Source organism: Schistocerca piceifrons, chromosome 4 (genome assembly GCF_021461385.2).
Source record: "Schistocerca piceifrons isolate TAMUIC-IGC-003096 chromosome 4, iqSchPice1.1, whole genome shotgun sequence".
Lineage (NCBI taxonomy): Eukaryota > Metazoa > Arthropoda > Insecta > Orthoptera > Acrididae > Schistocerca > Schistocerca piceifrons.
Window position 1 is genome coordinate 659,212,487 of NC_060141.1, and position 27,197 is coordinate 659,239,683.

Here is a 27,197-nt window from a genome sequence, read left to right on the forward strand (position 1 = left end):
CGCGTCCGATTTAAAGGCTACCACCTAGCAAGTCTGGTGTCTGGCGGTGACACCACATTTATCTGTTGCGTAAGAATCCTCCGGGTATTCTGTTAGGTGGCGATTTTAACTGTGTGTTGCGTCCTGCAGATCAATGTCCAAATTTTAATTTCTGTCGCAAATTACATGAATTGGTCTGCTGATTACGCCTACAAAACGTCTGGGAATGTAAATACCCGACGTTACTTAAATTTACTCACTTTACTGCGACTTCTAGAAGCCGGTTAGATAGATTTTAGTTGTCAGACTGCCTGCGCGATTGCATTCTTAATGTTGAAGTCATCCCAGCTTCCTTTACAGATAACTGTGCTGTGGCTACAAGCCTCAATCTAGAACGGCAACCAGTCAAATTGTTTCGCACTACGTGGATGTTAAACGTCGCTCACCTAGCTGACCCCTCTCTCGATGGCGTGATGCGAGCCGTGTGGGAGTATACTCTATGGTCCACTGGGAAGTATTCTTCCATCCTTGACTGGTGGACATAGCTAGCAAAACCGAGGCTCAAGCAAACTTTGAAACTTTTATGTGCTGCCAAACCGCGAGACTTTCGGAGAACTTACGAATATTACTATTCCATCCTGCGTGAAATTTATGATGCTGCGGATCTCGCCCCTCTGCGAATAGCGGATGTTAGGCGTGTAAAGGCAAAATTGTTGTCCTTGAAAAGAATACAAATGGAAGGGTTGAAAATGCGATCCAAGCCACGATCATTGGTGACGTAAGAACTGACTTCCTTATATGATTTACTTCGGCATCAGGCCCGTCGCGCCGGCCGGAGTGGCCGTGCGGTTCTAGGCGCTACAGTCTGGAGCAGAGCGACCGCTACGGTCGCAGGTTCGAATCCTGCCTCGGGCATGGATGTGTGTGATGTCCTTAGGTTAGTTATGTTTAATTAGTTCTAGGTTCTAGGCGACTGATGACCTCAGAAGTTAAGTCGCATAGTGCTCAGAGCCATTTGAAGACCCGTCGCCGACGCGCTTGTTTTCATTCTATCACGACAAATAACGGATCTATCGTTTCGGAGCAAGCTGATATAGTGAATTTCTTACACCAATACTATGCAGACATGTACGTCATCGATGATTCCAGCGCAACGCCTTACAACCCACTAGTCAGCATCTTGGATACGACAATTGCACCTGAACACAATGAAACGCCCTTAGCTGCATTTCAGCATGAGGAAGTTTGAAAACTTATTATGGTATCGACTTCTCAAAAATCTCCGGGTCTAGATGGACTTCCAAAGGAATTTTATGTGCGCTTTTGGCTGCTGTTGGGTTCTGCCTTTACGTCCGTTTTGAGTTAAATGTTACAGGGTAGAGTAGTGCCGACCTCGTTCAAAGTGGGAAAAATTGTTTTAATCCCGAAACGCCCTGGACCAGCTTCCCCTGATAGCTTTCGCCCAACTTCTTCGCTTAACTTTGATTGAAGAAGAAGATTATTGTTGCCAAAAATCAAAGCTGCGTAACTGGTCGTACCGTTCTTACTCCTATAGTCAAGTGTCGTGACGTGGTTTCCGTTCCTGCTGTAACGTCCATCTCTTGTGCCCCTGATTTCCTCGACTTTGATAAGGCAGATGATGGTGTTAATCACGACTTTTTCCTTCGGATTCTGGAGGCAGTTGGTTATACTGCTGACACACGATGAGTGCTCTCAAATCTGTTTACGGATACTTCAGTTTCGGTGGTTGTTAATGGCCAACTGACACCCCCGATAAATATCCGTCGAGGAGCGCCTCAAGGAGGCCCGCTGTCAATGACTTTGTGTTTTCTCTGGAGCCCCTACTTCCTGTGCTAGCATCCCATCTGAAAGGTTCGACGCTTTCCAGAGGGACTATAGCTGTTCGTGCATACGCAGACGATGTGATGATGTGATGGTTCTACTCCACAATTCTGCGGAGATACTTCGTCTGAAGGCTGTCATCGATGATTATTGTCGGACTTCAGGTGAATTACTTGATGAAGGTAAATGCAGGCTTCTTACTTTGCGAGGTTTTGATGACGCAGTTGTTCCATCGGTCACTGTGGTAGATCAGCGTACGTCTCTCCGTATCGTCATTGATCGTTCTTGTTGTTGTTGTTGTCTTCAGTCCTGAGACTGGTTTGATGCAGCTCTCCATGCTACTCTATCCTGTGCAAGCTTCTTCATCTCCCAGTACATATTGCAGCCTACATCCTTCTGAATCTGCTTAGTGTATTCATCTCTTGGTCTCCCTCTATGATTTTTACCCTCCATGCTGACATCCAACGCTAAATTTGTGATCCCTTGATGCCTCAGGACATGTCCTACCAACCGGTTCCTTCTTCTTGTCAACTTGTGCCACAAACTCCTCTTCTCCCCAATTCTATTCAATACCTCCTTATTAGTTAGGTGATCTACCCATCTAATCTTCAGCATTTCGAAAGCTTCTATTCTCTTCTTGTCCAAACTAGTTATCGTCCATGTTTCACTTCCATACATGGCTACACTCCATACAAATACGTTCAGAAACGACTTCCTGACACTTAAATCCATACTCGATTTAACAAATTTCTCTTCTTCAGAAACGCTTTCCTTGCCATTGCCAGTCTACATTTTATATCCTCTCTACTTCGACCATCATCAGTTATTTTGCTCCCCAAATAGCAAAACTCCTTTACTACTTTAAGTGTCTCATTTCCTAATCTAATTCCCTCAGCATCACCCGACTTAATTCGACTACATTCCATTATCCTCGTTTTGTTGATGTTCATCTTATATCCTCCTTTCTAGACACTGTCCATTCCGTTCAGCTGCTCTTCCAAGTCCTTTGCCGTCTCTGACAGAATTACAATGTCATCGGCGAACCTTAGCATTTTTATTTCTTCTCCATGGACTTTAATACCTACTCCGAATTTTTCTTTTGTTTCCTTTACTGCTTGCTCAAAATACAGATTGAATAACATCGGGGACAGGCTACAACCCTGTCTCACTCCCTTCCCAACCACTATTTCCCTTTCATGTCACTCGACCCTTATAACTGCCATCTGGTTTCTGTACAAATTGTAAATAGCCTTTCGCTCCCTGTATTTTACCCCTGCCACCTTTAGAATTTGAAAGAGAGTATTCCAGTCAACATTGTCAAAAGCTTTCTCTAAGTCTACAAATGCTAGAAATGTAGGTTTGCCTCTCCTTAATCAATTTTCTAAGATAAATCGTAGGGTCAGTATTGCCTCACGTGTTCCAACATTTCTGCGCAATCCAAACTGATTTTCCCCGAGGTCGGCTTCTACCAGTTTTTCCATTCGTCTGTAAAGAATTCGCGTTAGTATTTTGCAGCTGTGACTTATTAAACTGATAGTTCGGTAATTTTCACATCTGTCAACAGCTGCTTTCTTTGGGATTGGAATTATTATATTCTTGAAGGTAAATGCAGGTTTCTTACTTTGCGAGGTTTTGATGACGCAGTTGTTCCATCGGTCACTGTGGTAGATCAGCGTAAGTCACTCGGTATCATCACTGATCGTTGACCACTCAAAATTGCTACGCCCAACTGGAAGTCTGTTATGGAAGAAATTCAGGGAGCAATACTAGAACATGAAAGGCGTTCGCTTATTCTGCTGCAGGAAATCCGAATACTGGATACATATGTTTTATGTAAAACTTATTGCCTGGCCCAAGTTTATCCGCTTCCCTCGTTGATGGCGAAGAAATTACAGCAACTGTCTGGTCGTTTATTATGGAAAAGACATATCTTTCGCCTACGTTATAAGGTGGTTACAGAGCCTCCTGTCTCGTAAACTGACATACGCCCAAGAGAGCGGTGTGCTGACCACATGCCGCTCCATATCCGCATCCAGTGACACCTTTAGGCTGAGGATGACACGGCGGCCGGTCGGAACCGTTGGGCCTTCCAAGGCGTATTCGGGCGGAGAGTTTTTTGTGTTACTACAACTACTTTTGATTGCTATGGCATATTATTTACATAAAGAGCGTTCACGAAACTGTTCAGATGTCAAGAGCCTTGCAAAATTCGCATGTCTAGTATTCATCTAGAAAATAAATCTACTTTGACTATAAAATATCAGATTTATGTAAGTATGGCAAAGTATGGCTAAAAAAGGCATTTCTGGCCAAGAGAAGTCTACTAATATCAAATACCGGCCTTAATTTGAGGAAGAAATTTCTGAGGATGTACGTCTGGAGTACAGTATTGTATGGTAGTGAAACATGGACTGTGGGAAAACCGGAACAGAAGAGAATCGAAGCATTTGAGATGTGGTGCTATAGACGAATGTTGAAAATTAGATGGACTGATAAGGTAAGGAATGAGGAGGTTCTACGCAGAATCGGAGAGGAAAGGAATATGTGGAAAACACTGATAAGGAGAAGGGACAGGATGATAGGACATCTGCTAAGACATGAGGGAATGACTTCCATGGTACTAGAGGGAGCTGTAGAGGGCAAAAACTGTAGAGGAAGACAGAGATTGGAATACGTCATGCAAATAATTGAGGACGTAGGTTGCAAGTGCTACTCTGAGATGAAGAGGTTACCACTGGAAAGGAATCCGTGGCGGGCCGCATCAAACCAGTCAGTAGACTGATGACCAAAAAAAAAACTGTTTTTTCTATATTTCCATTCACCTGTTATTCCTTAACAGAGAAAGCGATATAAATCCTTCCCAATATCGGTTTTCCAAAACTGCGATTGGGAAACTGAATCATCCGGTTTTTATGTATGAGATGTGCATATAAAAACATGTAATTTGTTTGAAGTCTGAAAATGAAACAATTTCTTCGCCATCCTGTAAAATTCAGGGGAATGGGAAAACCTAGCTTGTGCCAACATCGATTCCATTCATATGTGATAAGATATACAAACAAATAACATTAAAGCAGAAGACTTTAAACTAGTGCGAAGAATCTTTACACAGAATACAATTAATAAACCGCATGGACGCGTGTCAACTGATTTTTAAATCCGGGACGTATGTCCGATATACTGGAAGACTTCTGAAAATCGACATAGATTTTTTAGATTAAATTTAACCAAGTGGCGAAAATGTCTGGAAAGTGCGTTGTGTACAAAAGGTATCAAAAAGTAAATTTCTTCGTGTATTAGGCCTTATTGTTAGCCCCATACGCAACTTGTAACTCCGAACTGTGGGCAGAAATAAAATATCCATCGGTCTGAGTAGCACCACCTGGCGAAAAAATTATTGAGAAATCCTGAACTGTTTATGAAATATAATCAGCGTGGCACACTTTATAATCAGCGAAAATCAGTCGACAAAAATTCGAAATTTATACTTTTATGTAGGGTGCATTTGTTACGTTGTAATTATAGCTAACAATTTAATTGGAAAAATTTTCTGCTTTTCAAAATAGGGGTAATGGTATCCGTATCAGATCGTTTTGCAATCATGCGTGGATTTATTCGTGATCTCCCTGCGCTAACTTTTATTCCATTTCAAAGCGAACATGTTCGCTCGTTTCTGCGACGCACAAGCGGGTGCGCAGATAAAGGGGTCAACGGCAGAGTGGGAGCAAGTTAAATGGTCTGTTCCGTAACACAGGGTCTGTTTTTCTGGATTGCTACTCTGTGTTGCACTGTTACGGCTGTCCCCAGTCGTTTCGCACGTTGTTACTCTACGCTGTTGCCTTTTCAGAGAGGTAATTCTCACGTAGTACTACTAAACCGCAAATGCCATCAAAGGGATAAATGCACACAGTTCTGCATATACACGTACAGACATACTCTGCAAGCCACCGTGCAGTTCCCGACACCGCCATTAAATTCCTGGTCGTTTTTGTTGTGCAATACTTCGAAAGCAAGAAACGTTTCTCTCGAAGTTTTCTTGCGATTTAAGTACACTACATGTTATGGTCACTGTAGCATAAATTATTTGTTATTGGGAAGTGAAATTTCAACCAAGTGGGAGCAGATAATAGTAAAATAACGAAATAAACATACTTTACGATTTCTAGGTGACCTGAAATAGTACGATTTCCTTATTTCCCTGGCCTGACATTTTCCGTTGTTGTGCCGTTGGTCGGCGCAGCGGAATTGATTAGGTTGTTGGTCGGTCCTTCAGCCTTCCCTGGGTCGGGTTGCCATCTGATAACTTAATCTTATTCTTGGCTGCGGGCCATTGTGGCCGAGCGTTTCTAGGCGCTTGAATCTGGAACCGCAGGTTCGAATCCTGGCTCGGGCATGGATGTGTGTGATGTCCTTAGGTTAGTTAGGTTTAAGTAGTTCTAAGTTCTAGGGGACTGATGACCTCAGATGTTAAGTCTCATAGTGCTCAAAGCCATTTGAACCATTTGAACCTTATTACTACGCCATATATTGCTGTTAGGTTGTTCGGTTCGGAATCCACACCATATGATCGCAGGCCAAACGCTCATGCGGCTTGAAGATGGGGATAAACGCATGCGTACGACATATCCGCAACGTGCACCATTTTGAACTTCTTTCATGAATTTACGCACAGCCCTGAATGAAGATCTGGAGAGGGAATTAAAGCTCGTGGAGTAGAAATTAAAAGACTGATATTTTTAGACGGCATGTTAATCCTGTCATAGCACCAGTGGACTTTGAAGAGTAAATGATCGGAATGTACGAGTATATTGTCTTGGAAAGAGGTTGAACATCCACTAATATAAAATAGAGGTAACTGAATTTCGTCGAATTAAATCAGGCAATGCTGAGGGAATTAGATTAGCTTAAAAAAGGTTCAAATGGCTCTCAGCTCTATGGGACTTAGCATCTGAGGTCATCAGTCCCCTAGAACTTAGAACTACTTAAACCTAACTAACCTAAGGACATCACACACATCCATGCCCGAGGCAGGCTTCGAACCTGCGACCATAGCGGTCGCGCGTTTCCGGACTGAAGCGCCTAGAACCACTCGACCACACCGGCCGGCAATTAGATTAGGAAATCGTAAGTTAAAAGCGTTATATGCGTTATTTTATTGGGATAAGAAAACAAGTGATGAAGGCCGAGGAACGTGCGTTGGAGTCGGTGACTTTGAAACCCGCCTGTTTCTTTAGATTTGTTGACGATACCTTTATTGTTTGGCCTCATGGTATGGAGAATTTGTATGCCTTTCTAGAACATCTGAACTCGATCCACCAGAACATTCGTTTTACGATGGAGTAGGAAGAGGATGGTTGCCTTCCCTTTCTTGACGTGTTGGGTAGAAGGAAGGATGATGGATCATTGGGGTATGCAGTTTAAAGGAAACGTACTCACACCGACTTGTACTTGCCGGCTAATAGTTGTCACGATGCGGTTCAGTGTGAAGGGGTACTTCGTACATTGGTACACAGGACACATGTCATTTCCGACGCTGAGACTTTGCCAACTGATCTCTCCCATTTTGATGTTACGTTTCGTCAAAATGTTTATAGTGATAGACAGATTGAACGTGCGTGCGCTATCGACCAATTATACATCGGGTGATTGATGATAATTCTGAGTCGACACCTAAGACAACTGCCTTTTTGCCTTACGTAGGAAACACTTCCAACAAGATCGGTCGCACTTTACGGAAATACGATGTGAAATGTGTTGTCCGACCTCCATCTAAAATGAGAGTGCTTTTGAGTTCTGTCAAGGATGATCTTGGTCTGCGTAAGGCAGGAGTATATCGCATTCCTTCTATCTGCGCCATGGCATATTTTTCAAATAACATCCGGGAATTCGGCCAGGTAACACTTTCAGCGAACGCCGATATTTCGGTGGGAGTACACCCCGCCATTTTCAACGCAACTGCAACGGACAGGCGACGAACATGCAAATTTAAAACCTCGGTTCCCGGACTGATGCAGGAAAGATAACACACACCGAATACTAGTGCCATCAGAGATGACCAAAGTCAGAGATATCGATAGTGAGACTACCAACTCGCAAGTGAGGTATATCTCTGACTTTGGTCATCTCTGCTGGCACTAGTTTTCCGTGTGTGTGTTATCTTTCCTGTATCAGTCCGATAACCTGAGGTTTCAAATTTGCATGTACGTTGCCTGTCTGTTGCAGTTGTCTTGAAAATAGCGGGGTGTTATTCCGCCAAAATGTCGGCGGTCGCTGTGAAACGTCCCCATAGAAAAATTATTGAATTACTGTGCTGATAAACCTCTTACGTTATTTGATTTTCAAAGAACTGAGCAGAACTGAACGTAATCTAGCATTTCTCTCTTTACTTATTCTGATCAGCACTAAACTGACACACAATATTTTTAACGCAACGCAATCTGACTTTCAATAATCCCTACAAAAGAATGGCCCTGATTGAGAATACCTATACCTTACCTCACAAAAATCTTCGTGACTCGAAGTACTGTAACACAGCGAGCGTCAATACTGCCAACTAAATAAAAGTTTCTAACTACTGAAGGCACTAACTACTGATAGGCATAGTTAGCAAATGAAAGATTTTCATAGAGAACAAACAATGTATGTACCTTAAAAGCGTTAAAAAGTCTTTATATATATATATATATATATATATATATATATATATCAGTTCATGACATCCAGTCTTACAAATTTCCTCTCTCTGATGGACACACGTTCAGATCATCCTCTCTCAAAACTCCGCCATCTCACTCCCCACATCCACTGGCGGCTCACCTCGAACTGCGCAACGCTACGTGCTGTTCATATCCAACTGCCCAACACTACAATAACGACTATTCCGACAATGCCAACCAGCCACAGACTTCACACAGCACAGTCAGTGATTTTCATATAGAGCGCTACTTGGCGTTACCAACATAAAAACCTAAACAGCCTACTTACAGCTGAAAGTGTTACCTGGCTGAACTCCCGGAAGTTATTTGAAAGTTGTATACGCCAGGAAGAGCTCAGGTCTCATCTTGGATTATATGGGTGGTCAGTTGCTGAACACTTGCACGTCTCATCACCCATACAGATCGCTGCAGCTGTAGTTCATCCCCATCATTTGTGGTCCGTGGAGCTCGCCGGTGATTTTCGATAGCACTATTGTGCCGTGCACGGTATACTTTTAACCATGCTGCCACATGAGCAGTTTATAATCTTAGTCGTTTCGGTAATTCTGGCATCATTTGTCCGAAAACCAATGATTATGCACCTTTGGATGTCAGATAAATCCCTCCGTTTTCTCATTACGAACGCTGTTCTTTTTTTTTGGATGGGGTCCGGCTACAGCAAAACACCATTTTGTTTTTTATCCCAAACGTGATTCACTTCAGTTGCAGCATCATCAGTGGGCTTTTATTTTACCGCTGACACACATAAAGAATGTTCTTTATTGTTTGTACACATGTAAATATTAGTTCATTATGTCTAACAGCCACAAATAAAAGCCCAGCACTGATGATGCTGGAATGGCAGTGAAACATGTTTGGGATAAAAAACAAAATTGTGTTTCGCCAAAGGCGGACCCCATCCAAAAACATATGCATTGTTAAAGCAAACACGGACAAAAGAGCTTTAACCTCAAGATGATCATGATTGTACTGTTTGCACGCACGCCGACACACTTTACGTACCCTTCACTGTTGGTAATTCCACCAGCCATCTGTGCGTTGTTATTACACGTTGACGTCTGCTGTCTCGTTCAGAGAAGACACAAGCAGGGCAAAAGCAAAGATGTGAGTTAGTGATAGTGCCATAGAGACTCGTCACTTGCACGACTTCCGCCGGCGCCACGGGCAGCGCTGAGGCTGAAGGTATCGACTTGCCGCGACCAATTGTCTGCCGAGTAAAATCCGCCAATGACCAGACGACAACACACAGAAACCTACACGGAAGACAGAAGAGCAGCTTTCGCCCACTTCGTTAGAGATCATCGTCCAGGGCTGACTTAGGCAGGGAACGTCGTTTAGTGAACTCTTAGAAGTGAACAGACATTTGTTGTAAACTGCATTTGTTAATTTCTGTGAAGTTTACCTACGATTATTTGCACTTAGCCATTGAGGGCCCTTTTTTGTCTAATATTACAAGTAGTGCTGCAGACTTCATTTTTCAACTAGTCACAAAGATAAGTAAACCTTTTAACGCATTTCTGTGACTTTTTTGCTAATTTTTTCAAGTGTTGTAGAACCTTTGTTCTCCTGTCCTGTTACCTGAACCTGGGGCACAGCTGTGTAATGGTGGCAGGCAGAAATTGTCTTAGCGGTGAACTGCACCAGAAACCGTTTCACCAACTCACAACCTCGGCTTACCGTAATAACAGTGGCAACTCTGCCTCCATAATAATAGTGACGAGGGTTTGCAAAGACGTCAAAAATAACGGAGATCACATTAACGTGATTGCACCGTACTTTCAAACTCCTTAATAACACTGTCCGAATAGCTGGACGTGCATGCCAATAACTCGGTGTTATTATATATCATGGTGTGACCTGTTTCCAAGCAGTGTTCGGCAATAGCCGAATAATTGCTGTAATCGTGGTGCCGTTTATGCTCAGTTACATCGGTCCTTCACGGTCCTGATAGTTATATCTCTGACTTTCAATTCCAGTCACACGGCCGTCATCTCTAAGATTTTTTCAGTAGCAGTTATCCAACTATAGATTAATCTCCCTCATCGCTCTTTTTTTCAATTTCTGTTTCATTTATTAGAACTAATAACCATTCTTTTCTTTCTAGACGTTTTTTATCGCTCAAACTCTCTAGCTGTGGCAGTCTGTAAAAAAATTTCTCTCTTGAAACTAGCTATGTCATTACATCTCGTTGTTGTGCATTCATAAATACCTATGTCACTATTATTATTGCCGGCCGGCGTGGTCGAGCGGTTCTAGGCGCTACGGTCTGGAATTGCGCGACCGCTACGGTCGCAGGTTCGAATCCTGCCCCGGGCGTGGATATTTGTGGTGTCCTTAGGTTAGTTAGGTTTAAGTAGTTCTAAGTTTTAGGGGACTGATGACCTCAGCAGTTAAGTCAGATAGTGCTCAGAGCCATTTTTGAACTATTATTATTATTATTATTATTATTAATAACAGTACCTATTATTGTTGCTCTTTCTCTATACCGCATCCGATGACGGCATTAGCAGCGTATCACACACTATTCGGAAGGGCCCAATCGGTCCATCTATGGCCAAAGGCGGAACTTTTTGCCTTAGATCTTAGTTAGTTATTCAAAACGGCGTTGCAAAAATTCAGATCCGGTACCCAAAAAAAATTTTTATATATGTTATTAAGATTATTTGGTTATCGTGTTATCACAACTATTATCAATACTTGAGAAACTGTGAGGTAAGAAGTATTGTATGAGTAAAGACCTGGTCCCTGTAGCGAAGAGCGCTCTAATGACCTAATCTGATCAAAATAAATTCATAACTAACCATTTAAGGGAGAAAATATAACCTTTAATTCTTGTTGATGACGAATTCAATAACTGTTAATTCATTAGTCATATCGTCAGCGAAACAGCTGTGAGAAAATGTCATTTTCTGCTTAGATTTGAAATCTGTCGGTGCAGTCTACGTCCGTGTCACTGAAAGCACTGTTATTAGATGATAATTAATTGAAACCCTCAGCTGCTGACAGCTGTTGTTGATATACCTCGACGGGGACAGCTGAAAATGTGTGCCCCGACCGAGACTCGAACCCGGGATCCCCTGCTTACATAGCAGACGCTCTATCCATCTGAGCCACCGAGGACACAGATGAATAGCGCGACTGCAGGGACTTATCCCTTGCACATTCCCACTTATCCACAATCTACGTACGTAATGTTCCTAATAGATATTTTCCCATCGACTCATCACTCGCGCCAACGAAGGTGACGATTCTCAACTATCTTCATATATAGTTAAAGGCTACCCGGCCAGAGACCTTCGTCTGTGCGAACGCGCACAGTTCGCCCGAACTCTTACGGGAATCGTCACCTTAGTTGATGCGAGTAATGAGTGGATGGGCAAATATCTATTAGGAACATTACGTATGTAGATTGTGGGCAGGTGGGAAAGTGGGTCTCATGGGAGGCGAGCAAGGGATAAATCCCTGCAGGCGCGCTATTCACCATCTGTGTCCTCGGTGGCTCAAATGGATGCGGGCACGGTAGCTCAACGTGTTCGGTCAGAGACTTAGCTGCCCTCTGTAATAAAAAAACTGAGTTAATCAATCAACAACGAACATAAACGGATGTATTACGACGTTCGCCCCGAGCAGAAGCAACGAACAAAAGCGAACAAAATGAGATTTTAAAAACTGGACAGAGTGTCTGCCATGCAAGCAGGAGATACCGGTTTCGAGTCCCGTCGGGGCACACATTTTCAGCTGTCGATATCGAGGTATATCAACAACACTTGTCGGCATCTGGGGGTTTCAATTAATTATCATTTATTCTAGATAAGCTGCACGGTCATCAATGGTATATGTTCTTTCGAAAACAGTTACTGTCTTCATATCTGTTATTAGAATTTAACATCAATATTACTGCGAATGGAGAGTGTAACTATGATGTTTACTTCTCCCACGAGTCTTTGGTTGCTGTTAAAAATGTTACCGTTAATGGTAACCAATGGCAGCATACAGTTACACGGCAGTTATTTATATAAGAGAATCTTACCTGAAAGCTCATGCTTCACACTGCAGAGGACACACGACAGCAGTTATTAGCTTGTTGGTTCCTTTAAGTCACGTTGTGCCAGATATCATGACAATCACACGACACAGGCGACTGACATGTCCATATATTCCTGCTTCTATTCTGGATGAATGGAAAGCTAGATACTACGACGTAACTGTAGTATTATTGTTGATCTAAACTACGGCAAGTTTTGGGTGTCTGCACAAGTAATTGCTACGTGGTGTCGAACTGGTGTTTCATTCCTCTTCGTCCACATTCGAAATGACTGGAAAATAACTTCTTTTTATCCAACTGAATTTTCCGTCAGTGCTTGGCAGAATTTGATAATAATATTAAAAACGAAAACACTTTCTTATGTTGTGCTAAATTATATTTATTTTGTCACGAACCGACTTCGGCTTCCCAGGCCGTTTTCAGGTAACCATTGTCTGTCGCAACGCAGACAAACATTATTTGTGACTTCGACAGGCTTTATTATTACAGGACATTCAAAAATGACAGACTACTTACATAGGAAAATTTTACATAGTTTTGCGACAGAGTAAAATTACATTAACCAAAAAAGAGGTAAACAAGGTTTTTGTGTTAAGATACATTGAAACACTAATGAGAAATAATTTACAGCTTGAATCTAGAATTTTGTAACGAAATCTTAATTTAACAAAGGGGACAACAGAAATTTGGTCTGTCCTTCTGTGTCAACTGTCTGACTTCCAGTTTTACCAGCAGAAGCATTTTGGTTTACGTAATTATGTCTGTATGACAAGAAATTTAATGTATTCTTATGTGAACACTATGTCATTTTTGAATGTTCTATGCAAGTAACGTCTTTGTAAGTCACACATCATGTTTCTCCGTGTTTGCGACATTCAGCTGTAGCATGAAGATGGCCTGAGAACTAAAAACCAGCAAGTAAATATAATTTTGCAAAACATTAGAAAGTATTTTCGCTTTTAATATTTTATTTTGTGTAATATAATTTTCCTCAATTCCTCTTTACGACTGAGCGGTACCCTAATCACTAACAATGCTCTCTGGCCTCAAGTATATAGCTTTTCCGTCATTGGAAAACGGAAGAAAACAAATTATGCTTTTACACTAAAGTGTAAAAATTTTAAGTCTAAAAGATTTTTGTGCTGCAACACATGTTAAATATAGTTACCAACTTTTTAGGAAAGCTGATCCAGTTGCTGTACAGACTTTTGTAAACCTTATCAAGGAACAAGAGTGGCAAGATGTTTATAGTGCTGATACAGTAGACGATAAATATAATGCTTTCCTCAAGACTTTTCTCGTGCTCTTTGAAAGTTGCTTTCCGTTAGAACGTTCAAAACAGGGTACTAGCACAAACAGGCAGCCTGGGTGGCTGACTAAAGGGATAAGAATATCTTGTAGAACAAAGTGGCAATTATATCAAAACGTTGGAAACAGTCAAAATCTAAATGCAGTAGCCCATTACAAACAGTATTGTAAGGTGCTTAAAAAAGTTGTTAGGAAGGCAAAAAGTATGTGGTACGCAGATAGAATAGCTAAGTCTCAGCATAAAATTAAAACCATATGGTCAGTCGTAAAGGAAGTGGCTGGTCTGCAGAGACAGGTCGAGAATATAGAATCAGTGCGTAGTGGGGATGTCCGTGTTACTGATAAGTCGCATATATGTACAGTACTTAATAATCACTTTCTGAATATAGCAGGTGAACTAAATAGAAACCTAGTCCCAACAGGGAATCATATAGCGCTCTTAGAAAAAAGTGTTCCGAGACTGTTACCTGAAATGCTCCTCCATGATACTGACAAGAGGGAGATTGAGTTAATAATTAAATCTCTAAAGACCAAGAACTCTCATGGATATGACGGGGTATCTAGTAGAATACTGAAGTATTGTTCCACGTATGTTAGCTCAGTACTTAGCCATATCTGTAACTTTTCCTGTAGGAGTGGTCGGTTTCCTGACCGATTAAAGTACTCGGTAGTGAAGCCACTTTATGTAAAGGGAGACAGAGATAATGTTGACAATTATAGACCTATTTCTATGCCATCGGTGTTTGCTAAAGTTATCGAGAGGGTTGTATATACAAGGTTACTGCAGCATTTAAATTCACATAATTTGCTGTCAAATGTACAGTTTGGTTTTAGAAATGGCGTAACAACTGAAAATGCTATAGTCTCTTTTCTCTGTGAGGTTTTGGACGGATTAAATAAAAGGTTGCGAACGTTAGGTGTTTTCTTTGATTTAACGAAGGCTTTTGACTGTGTTGACCACAAAATATTACTGCAGAAGTTGGAACATTATGGAGTAAGGGGAGTAGCTTACAATTGGTTCGCCTCCTACTTTAAGAACAGAAAGCAGAAGGTAATCCTCCGCAATATTGAGAGTGGTAATGATGTTCAGTCCCAATGGGGCACTGTTAAATGGGGCGTTCCCCAAGGGTCGGTGCTGGTGCCACTGCTGTTTCTTATTTATGTAAATGATATGCCTTCTAGTATTACAGGTGATTCAAAAATATTTCTGTTTGCTGATGACACCACCTTGGTAGTGAAGGATCTTGTGTGTAATATTGAAACATTATCAAATAATGTAGTTCATGATATAAGTTCGTGGCTTGTGGAAAATAATTTGATGCTAAATCACAGTAAGACTCAGTTTTTGCAGTTTCTAACCCACAATTCAACAAGAACTGACATTTTAATCAGACAGAATGGGCATGTTATAAGCGAGACGGAACAGTTCAAGTTCCTAGGCGTATGGATAGATAGTAAGCTGTTGTGGAAAGCCCATGTTCAGGATCTTGTCCAGAAACTAAATGCCGCTTTATTTACCATTAGAACAGTATCTGAAATAAGTGACATTTCAACACGAAAAGTAGTATACTTCGCATATTTTCATACGCTTATGTCATATGGTATTATTTCCTGGGGTAATTCTTCTGATTCAAAAAGGGTATTTTTGGCTCAAAAACGGGCTGTTCGAGCTATGTATGGTGTAAGTTCGAAAACCTCTTGTCGACCCCTATTCAATAGTCTGGGAATTTTGACATTGCCCTCACAGTATGTATTTTCTTTAATGTCGTTTGTTGTTAGCAATATTAGCTTATTCCCAAGAGTTAGCAGCTTTCACTCAGTTAATACTAGGCAGAAATCAAATCTGCATGTGGAATGCACTTCCTTGACTCTTGTGCAGAAAGGAGTGCAGTATTCTGCTGCATCCATTTTCAATAAGCTACCACAAGAACTCAAAAATCTTAGCAGTAGCCCAAACACTTTTAAGTCTAAACTGAAGAGTTTCCTCATGGCTCACTCCTTCTATTCTGTCGGGGAGCTCCTGGAAGAGCTAAAAAATTAAGCAAATTCCAGTGTTACATTCTTGATTTTCTTTATTTAAACTAACGACTTGTCGCCTGAATTTGTTTCTTATATTTATTTTTATCTGTTTCTAATATCGTGTTATAATTTCATGTATTGACTCGTTCCATGACCATGGAGACTTCTCCTAAATGTGGTCCCACGGAACAATAAATAAATAAATAAATAAATAATTTTTCTGCGATGCATAGCAGTTATTTTGGTCTACTTCTCTACTGAACTGTATTACGTTCACTAAAACATGAATAACGTCAACATGTATAGGCTGTATAGATTGGAACCACGCGCATGATATGACTTGTCGCTAACCTGAGGACATAAAATTTGACGGATCTCCACTACCTGAGCGTGCCACGAGGCAGACAACACGATATCGCTGTTACTTTTCAATGCGTTCTCTCGTTTACATCTAGGAGAACAAAGTGTCAAAATTCCTGCTTCTCTTGAAAAATGTCAAGGAGAGAGAGAGAGAGAGAGAGAGAGAGAGAGAGAGAGAGGGAGGGAGGGAGGAGGGAAGGAAGGTAGAGAAAGAGGGAGGGAGAAGAAGCTCTTCAAGCAGACTGGTCTTCAGAATGTCCACTGAAATCATTACCAAAACTGTATCCACTTCTACAGTAATTCAGTGAAGAAGACACCAATAAGAAGGGATTATTCTGAAAATTCTGAAATGTTCATATAATTTGCTAGAACCCAGCATGACAGAAAAGTAGGTATCCCGGATGTAAATAGGACTCACACCCTAGATTACTGAACATTGACATTGACTGACCCTTTGAGTAATTCCGATTCAAAATGTGCTCGGCGCGTCCTACAAGCCATCAGGAACATGTGCAGCACACAGGAGTGATTTTCCAGTTTTTCAACAATGGAATGAAATCAGTAATTATTACTTTCACTTTGTCCAGAAATTAATCGGCTGTTGATGAGATGGGCGACAAGACACTCGTAATCTTCAGTGTCTTCACAGCCACCTTCGAAACGCTTATACTGCTCGTAACCCCCTGTTTTCCTCACATTAGACTAGCTAAAAGCAATATTTAAAGTTTCTAAAATTTCACTGCACTTTATTCCGTTCTTATAGCAAATTATTTGATCTATTCTTATGCAGACCAAGCTATTCTCGGCCACGCGTTTCTGTGGTTTAGTCTGGTTAAATGGAAAAGAAACGAAAGACGAAGCACACCTTTCTAATATATATGAGCATCGGATTACGTCATAACCTCATTCTCCCGCTTGTTTTTCTCCATCTCCTCCTCTTTCCCCTTCTATCTGTCCATCACCTCCTGCTCCTCCTCTCCCCACCCACCTCCTCATCCCATCTCTCTCTGCCCATCACCCCCTCCACCTCTCACGGTCTATGTTCTCCTGTCCCATCTCCATCTTCTCCTGCCTGTCTTTCCCCCCCCCTCTCTCTCTCTGTCTCTATCACTGCCTCTCCCCTTTCTCTGTCTGCCATCTTCTCCCTCTTTTGTCTCCATCTCCTCCAGCCCCCTCTTCCTCCCCTCTCTCTCTATCTGACACCTCCTGCCCCCTTTCTATGTTCATTTTCTCCTCCCCCTCGCTCCGCATCTTCTCCTACCCCTTCTCCCTGTCCACCTCCTCCTTTCCCCTTCCTATCACCATTTCATCCCACCCTTCTGTCAGTTGCGTCTTACTCCTCTCTCTGTCCTTGAGCCTTGTTTATCGTTATTGCATATTCAGATTGAATACAACGTAGTTTGCCAACAACGTTTAACTTTTATATATCCATAGTCCGAATGTTCTTTATAGAATTGCGTGAAAATTAAAATACACTCCTGGAAATTGAAATAAGAACACCGTGAATTCATTGTCCCAGGAAGGGGAAACTTTATTGACACATTCCTGGGGTCAGATACATCACATGATCACACTGACAGAACCACAGGCACATAGACACACGCAACAGAGCATGCACAATGTCGGCACTAGTACAGTGTATATCCACCTTTCGCAGCAATGCAGGCTGCTATTCTCCCATGGAGACGATCGTAGAGATGCTGGATGTAGTCCTGTGGAACGGCTTGCCATGCCATTTCCACCTGGACCAGCGTTCGTGCTGGACGTGCAGACCGCGTGAGACGACGCTTCATCCAGTCCCAAACATGCTCAATGGGGGACAGATCCGGAGATCTTGCTGGCCAGGGTAGTTGACTTACACCTTCTAGAGCACGTTGGGTGGCACGGGATACATGCGGACGTGCATTGTCCTGTTGGAGCAGCAAGTTCCCTTGCCGGTCTAGGAATGGTAGAACGATGGGTTCGATGACGGTTTGGATGTACCGTGCACTATTCAGTGTCCCCTCGACGATCACCAGTGGTGTACGGCCAGTGTAGGAGATCGCTCCCCACACCATGATGCCGGGTGTTGGCCCTGTGTGCCTCGGTCGTATGCAGTCCTGATTGTGGCGCTCACCTGCACGGTGCCAAACACGCATACGACCATCATTGGCACCAAGGCAGAAGCGACTCTCATCGCTGAAGACGACACGTCTCCATTCGTCCCTCCATTCACGCCTGTCGCGACACCACTGGAGGCGGGCTGCACGATGTTGGGGCGTGAGCGGAAGACGGCCTAACGGTGTGCGGGACCGTAGCCCAGCTTCATGGAGACGGTTGCGAATGGTCCTCGCCGATACCCCAGGAGCAACAGTGTCCCTAATTTGCTGGGAAGTGGCGGTGCGGTCCCCTACGGCACTGCGTAGGACCCTACGGTCTTGGCGTGCATCCGTGCGTCGCTGCGGTCCGGTCCCAGGTCGACGGGCACGTGCACCTTCCGCCGACCACTGGCGACAACATCGATGTACTGTGGAGACCTCACGCCCCACGTGTTGAGCAATTCGGCGGTACGTCCACCCGGCCTCCCGCATGCCCACTATATGCCCTCGCTCAAAGTCCGTCAACTGCACATACGGTTCACGTCCACGCTATCGCGGCATGCTACCAGTGTTAAAGACTGCGATGGAGCTCCGTATGCCACGGCAAACTGGCTGACACTGACGACGGCGGTGCACAAATGCTGCGCAGCTAGCGCCATTCGACGGCCAACACCGCGGTTCCTGGTGTGTCCGCTGTGCCGTGCGTGTAATCATTGCTTGTACAGCCCTCTCGCAGTGTGCGGAGCAAGTATGGTGGGTCTGACACACCGGTGTCAATGTGTTCTTTTTTCCATTTCCAGGAGTGTAAATCGCTCAAAACCTTCTCAACATTTTTTGTAATAACTCTTCCATTTTATATATATCACACAAATAGGCATGAAAAAACGCCCATTATCGAACGCAACGTTGTGTCAAAATTTCAAAGCAATCGGTGAAGAACTTTCGATGATTTACAATTTTGTACAAACGAACATTTTCATTTTTATTGATTTCCCCTACAATTATTACCCATACTTGTATATTTATTCATTACTCGTGGCGATTTGGTATATATACGAGGGTCATTCGTAATTCAAGAGACAAATTGTTCTGGGGCAGAACTTGTTTGTAGGGAAAGTTTGGTACTCTTATGCCTTTAAGTTGGCATCACTGGGATGAGCTCTGATCAGCTGATGTATCAGAATTGTATTGTTTATAACCTCAAAAATACATTATAAGATGTTGAGTTCGCTTGAAACGCCCACATTAGCTGAACAACACTCTGTTATTCGTTTTTCAGTTGCTGAAGGCAAGAAACCAGTGACTATGTATACCACAGAACGTCTAAAATTTATGGTGAAGGTTGCATGAATCGTGCAAAGTTTTACAAGAGGGTAGAGCAGTTCAAAAATAGTCGCGACTCAGTGGCTGACGAACACCGTTCTGGCCGACCAGTTGCAGTTTCAACTCCCTCATTTGAAAGTCGAATTGATGACATTATTCATGCCGACCGCAATGTGAGTGAGGAAATGATTGTTGATAATGTTCAATTTAATACTGGTACAGCTCGTAACATTATATATAGCAAGCTGAAGTACCACAAAACATGTGCAAGATGGGTCCCAAAGGAGTTGACGCGGCTACACAAGAAAACTAGGTTGAGAGTGTTTACAGAGCTAAAGGAACGTGATGAAAGAGAAGGTGAGCACTTCCTCAACAAATTTTTAACTTGTGATGAAACTTGAGTTCACTATTAAGAGCCAGAATCAAACAACAAAGCACGGACTGGAAGCACACCAACGCACCTGTCAAGAAAAAATTCAAGGCCCAAGCTCCAGCAGGAAAAGTCATGCTGACGGTATTTTGGGATGCTGAAGGCAGAGTTTTTTGTGATTGTCTCGAAGAGCAGCGTACAGTGAACAGCCAATACTACTCGAGTGTGCTTTTAAACAAGGCGAAGCCAGCCATGAGAGAGAGACGTCGCGGATCTCAGAGGAGAGCTGTGATTTTCCAGCAAGACAACGCACGTCCTCATATTGCTCAACTAACCCGTGAAATCATCGACAATATGGGCTGGGAAGAACTGCCTCATCCCCCTTATAGTCCTGATTAAGCACCTAGTGATTTCCATTTGTTTGGTACACTGAAGGAAGTATTATGTGGGAAGAGGTTCCAGTACAACGACGTAAAAAAGTTTATGGGAAATTGGTTCAAACATCAAGATAAAGAGTTCCTTGCAGACCGAATAAAAAAGCTTGTAGCCCGTTGGAACAAGTGCATAAATGTTCAAGCGGATTATGTTGAAAAGTAGAAAAAGTACTGTTTTGTGAAAATAGACGTCTTTTTCTCCAGACCAATTAGTCTCTTTAATTACTGAATGATCCTCGTACAAAGCCACGCGCATTGTCCAGTGCAGCATTGTGTTGAAATTTCAAAGCAGTCGGTGAAGAACTTACGGAGATGTAAGATTTTGAATAAAGAAACACATATTAATTTATGTAGGTAATACCAGTGTGGCTGACTTTTCGACATTGTTTGCTGGTTTGTATTACTACAGTTACTACAGTAATGTCGGCTTCTTTTCTAATATTAACGTTTAGTGTTGTTGACTGTACTGGTTTTCTGTCCCAGTAATATTCTGAAGAGTGTACATCACCGCACTGAAACTGTAATAAATTACAAAATTGCCACAACAGCAATCTGTGTGGGCCTGTGCGGTGATCGAAATGCGACTGATTTGCCGCGAAACAGCATCACTGGCTCGTTGTGAAGGAGCGCCCTCTATTAACATTGCTGACATTGTTCCGCCAGGAAATGAGATTACGACCGAACAATATTCGATAAAGGTAATTACATCTAAAAGTTGCACGAGCTTCTGTATGCTCGACATGGAATTACGGTAGAAATTCAATAATATTGATTATCTGCTATCTCCGTAAATTTTCCGGAATACTACCTGTTTCAATTACTCGCTTTGGCACAGTTAGAGGCACTGTTGGCGTAATTTCTCGTGATGTACGGATGTAAGTCATAATCCGTTCATCGTTTGCTGTACAGTAACCGCAGTTTCGAGCAAGCATTTCTTAACCGTTACATAACGTAATGTCAGATATGGAACGAAAACAAACATGAAACATGCCAGAACGTGCAGTTTCAGTAGCCGGACGACACAGCTGAGTTTGATGTACTGAAAACATGAAACATGCCAGAACGTGCAGTTTCAGTAGCCGGACGACACAGCTGAGTTTGATGTACTGAAAACATGATATCAGTATTTACGTCAGTTTTAGACTAATAGGTATATAGGAGTAGTACGTTTTTAGCATGGTGAAATTTCTTAAAGTGATTTTACTTACTTAGACTGAAATAACTGTTAAGGTGAAACTTCTTGATTATATTTTTACTTAAACTGCTGGGTGAAACTACTTAATAAAGATTTTACTTAAACTGCTGAATGCTTACTCAATGTTCTTAAGCCGCTGAGTGAAACTGAAGTACTGTCTCTTTGCTTATTCTTATCAGTTCAACACTGACCTACAGATTTTGCCCTGACAAACGGAACTCAAGCTTTTCCTATTCATTAATTACTCATAATGTTCAAGCATAACGCGATCTGACTGCTGCAAAATTGATAACCTGACTTCAAATAATTAATACAAGAGAATGGCCCTGAATTAGTAGAAATCCTAACAATAACCTATATATTTCACAAGTCACTTACCTCACAAAAATCTTCATTACCCGAACTACAGCAATGGCGCAAACACAAGTACTGCCAGCTAAATAAAAGATTTTAACTACTGAAGGCTCTAACTACTAATAGGCATGTGGTTAGCAAAGGAAAGATTTTGTTGCAGAGCAAACAATGTATTTACCTTAAGAATGTGACAACCAGTTCAAAAATTATATAAATCTCAAGAACGGATATATATTCATACCGTCCGCTCGCGCTAATACTGCAAATCTCCAACACTGCGAATTATTAACCTCTAGCCTCCATCAGTGGTGACTACTCACTCCCAACTGCCATCGCTGCTGGCTTTTCACCAGCAACTTCCATCACTGCTGACTGATAACTTCCAACTGCTAGTGCGACCAGCCACAGAGTCTCTTACAGAGTGTGCACAGTGCTGTCAGAGTTATTAATGCAGAGCACTACGTAGCGCTGCCAACATACAAACACATAAACAGCCTATTTACAACCGTTAATACCTCCAATTACATGTGGTAAGAGTAAGCCATTAATCTTTTCCCCCCCCCCCCTGCACAGCAGGTCAGGTGTTGAAGTGTGGACACGTGGACGCAAACCTGTTAGTCTTTACTGACAGGTGTAATCTACTTGGTGGTGCAGTTACAGCCATCCAGAAAACATCAGATAGTAAATTATATGACGTGTTTGCTAGATGGCTGCTAGATGCAGAGAGAGCCAAACAAGACATTGATTAAGTACCACATATGAAAATACTGTATACACATTATAACAGGTCGCTTTTTGAAATAACAAATTAGTCTCTTCTACAGTTACTCATCTTTATTACAATTTTCTCCGTAATATGTGTATCGTGTCTGTTCTACCATATATATATATATATATATATATATATATATATATATATATATATATAGGGCGATCACAAGACAAGGATCATTTTTGTGTGGATTCACACATACGCTCGAACTCAATCGGGAATACGCCTTGATACGAGCATGGAGATTAATGGGCAGGGAGTAAGTTGAGAGTGTGAGTATGCTGGGGAGGTGGGGAGGGGTGTTTGGGATAAGTTCGCGCAACCGCGCTAATTCCTGTGTCCTCGGTGGCTTAGCGCTTAGAGCGCCTGCCTAGTAAGCGGGAGATCCCGGGGTAGAATGCCGGTCGGGCACTCCCCGTTGATTCTGTCAACATCCCGTACACAGCTGGTGTTCGTAATTCATTGAAATTTCGTAGTTATAACTACAACACGTACTGTGTAATAGCTTTTCTTACCAAGACACGTCTTTACATCCGAGCGGATCGATATGAAAGAACAAACTACTTGTATAATCAGCTTCATCTACGAACTCATCAAGAACAAACGAGTAAAGGCTTGACAGAGAGCAGTGATTTAACGCTATGGTGTGCATGAGCACTGCAGTGGGTACAGCTGTTAATGATCGCTTCTTGGTTCTTTCAACAAGTCCTGAGGCTACAGATGCACGCAGAGCACAGCAATAGTTGGGAATGTCTGCTGGGGTGGACTGTCTGCATTTTCAGCCTCAGGACTGATTAAAAATGCCAAAGGAGTTGCATTAAAGGCTGTCAACTGCAGTGGACAAGTGCACCACAGAGAGCATTGGGCTGCGTCAGATTGCTCTGAAAATACCAATCATGGGTCAAAGATAAAACAAGAGCGGTCACACACTTGTTAGTATATTTATTTTACTCACATACAACACTTTGAATGTACAATGCAGAATAAGAAATGCAACTCCGTCAAGGTGTCAGGGCGCACACTGAGGGGATGTGGTATTAGTGATTCACTTGTCACGACCACCAGCAACCAAACTGTGCCCTCAGTTCTGCCTCTGCAGGCAGTAACTCTGCTGGGTTTAGAGGTGAACAGTGCTTGCAACATTCATTCTAGGGTACATCCAACAACAGCCAATCAGTACGTACTCCTCTTGAGCATTCTCAGTCATTTGCATGGCCTCGCATTATGGGCTCACGGAAAGTTGGATGGACGTATTGATGGATTGCTGCACATGGTGGACACAATGTGTCAATCGTGTGACGCAGCTTCCAGCTAAATGGATAAATCGTGTACCCGTAGACCAGGTACCGGAAGACCGCGTAGGATAGACGCACGACAAGATCGGCGTACTGTGGTATATGGCCACATATTGCCTTTGCTGTGTCAACAGGGACCAGTGGGAACTGTCAGCTTGCAGAAGGACAGTACACCGCTAAGCACGGCTACTCTGGAGAAGAATCGAGTCGATTGGAGAGTGGACTGGCTCTCTGTGCCGTAGCGATGAAAGTAGTTACGCGATTGTTGGGCGTAAGACTTGGTATGCAGTCTGAACCGGAGTGCATTCGCTCATTACACACAGGTGCCAGTCCAGACTTCAGGCTGAGCGAGAGCCGTCAGTTACAACTCGCGGTTACATCTGGTGTTCCTGCAGGGCAAAGTAACCAGTGCCTGCTACATTACGTTTTCCGCGTGTTACTACAATTTCTTCGACAGGAGGTTGATGTGCTTTTTCAGCACGACAGTGCACGTTCACATACGACTGCTGCGATGCAAGTGCTTTTCGTGGTGCATAACAAACGCCGGCAATGTCACCCAGTTTCTCGCCAATTGCATGCGTTTGTAACATGGTGAATCGGGAACTTACTAGTTCTCCAGAGCCTGCAAGAACCGTTGCCGAATACCACCAAGGGTGCAAGATGCTTCGGACAGTCTTTCGCAGGATCCAATCTTGCATCTTCATGATAGCTTGCATACGAAAATACAAGCCTACGGGACCGCCAGAGAGGAGTACAGTGTATGTCGATGCGACTTCTTGGTCACCCTTTATTGTGGCATACGTGTTTCATTTGTTCTCAATTCGCTGTCACATATTTCTACAGAGATGAACTATCTGTCACCTCCCTTAGCAATAAATGCATTGTCCTTGAGGCCGTAGCATTTTTCCCGGCAGTGGAGTTTCTGTTAATAATGCACTTACATCATACTCCGCAAGCCAACTAATGGTGTGTGGCGCAGGGTACTTTCGGTACCACTATCTGATCCCTCCAATCCTGTTCCACTCGCGAATAGTGCGTGGGACAATGATTGTCGGTGAGCTTCTCTACTGGCTCTAATTTCTCGAATTTTCTCCTCGTGGTCAACACGCGAGACGTAGCTGCGGGGAAGTAATATGTAGTCCAGCTCATCCTGAAAAGTGCGCCTTGGATACATCGCGATCTCTGGCAGGCAAAGCATTCGCGATCATGCGTTGTGCAGACATCCGGAAACACGGCAGATCTGAGGCCAAACGGAGGGCATAGCGCCCAGGTTCCTTAGTTTAAAAAATGTGCGTTGTCGACCTGCACAACATTAGTAATTTTGGTTCCTACTGGCATCAGCTATCCAGGGTTAAAATTTCGTGACACAATTTTTCTCCACCCTGTATATATATGCAGTAATCTCCCTCGTGTCAGATTCACACATGAAAAGAGAATAACATACGTATTAATATTTTATTATGGTACACTACACCTGTAAACAATTACAATGTTACAATATATGTTGTGTATTGTGGTCCAAGGTTGCTTGTCATCAATGTGATATGTGGTGTAATTGTCCATGCTTTGTGTTGTTCAAGTTCAGCAAGATTACAATAAAATTAGTTACTTATTATTAATGTAACATGAGGTTTTATTTAAGCAATGCTTTTCCCAGCTTATTAATGTTATTTTGTTAAAGAAATCTCCACCTGGAAACTTGTAGTAATGTTGTCTCTCAAACAGTGTAAATTTCACTGAGTTCATGCACAAAAGTAATCATTTATAACCTGCAGACAAGGTAAATGTATAATAAGTAATATGAACTAAACAAGATTAAGGATTTTTAGTAGTTTCAGTGTGATGTGTCGACAGAAGTGCCGACACAGTGTGATTTGAGGGGACCGCAATGCACGCTATAAACACACGAAGGATGGCGTGAGGTCTAAAACAGGATACGTAATGAATGCTATAAAGAAAAGTACGTAGCTTTTGGAATACTCAACTTTAATCCATCCTTGTTGTATACATCGCTCTTGATGAGACATGCTTTATACGATAAGTATCAATTGCTATGTAAGGCTAATGGCGCCTTGCTAGGTCGTAGCCATGGACTTAGCTGAAGGCTATTCTAACTATCTGCTCGGCATAGGAGCGAGGCTTCGTCAGTGTAGTCGCTAGCAAAGTCGTCCGTACAACTGGGGCGAGTGCTAGTCCGTATCTCGAGACCTGCCTTGTGGTGGCGCTCGGTCTGCGATCACTGACAGTGGCGACACGCGGGTCCGACATGTACTAATGGACCGCGGCCGATTTAAAACTACCACCTAGCAAGTGTGGAGTTTGGCGGTGACACCACACAGTGATGTCGTTTAGAAGATTCTTTGCTAGTTGCAGATAAAAAAAAATGGTTCTAATGGCTCTGAGCACTATGGGACTTAACTTCTGATGTCATCAGTCCCCTAGAACTTAAAACTTCTGAAACCTAACTAACCTAAGGACAGCACACACTTCCATGCCCGAGGCAGGATTCGAACCTGCGACCTTAGCGATCGCGCGGTTTCAGACTGTAGGGCCTAGAATCGCTCGGTCACCCCGGCCGGCCAGTTGCAGATCCTTTACCAAATTTAACGCTACTGTTATTCGAGGAGGCAACACTTTTCTTTAAGCAAAATGAACAGTTCTGTCACAGAGTACCACACGTACATAAGACTGATGTATTTTCCTGTCAAAATATTTCATAAAAGTTGTTACGGAATTACCAGGCTTCATAAATCAGCAAACAGCAATGAACCTGTAAGATGCTGTTTGTATTCGTAGAAGTTCAGTGTATTCAAAGTCTAACTGTAATTTAATACCTCAGAGTGGGTCCTCGGCCACCAACACACAATTATTATCACAATTATAACCAGTAACATTTATGTCTGTACAGAAAATCAATTTAAAACTTCCGCTGCAATATTTCACTAAGATGGCGGCTAACATAAGACAATCACTTACCGATTCTGCTTCATTCTGTGTTTTACTCGTAATAAATAATATATATTAAAACTTTTCTCACCTTCACTATACGCATTACCATTAGAAATTATTTCTCAATGTTACAAGACACATTAACATTCACCATTTAC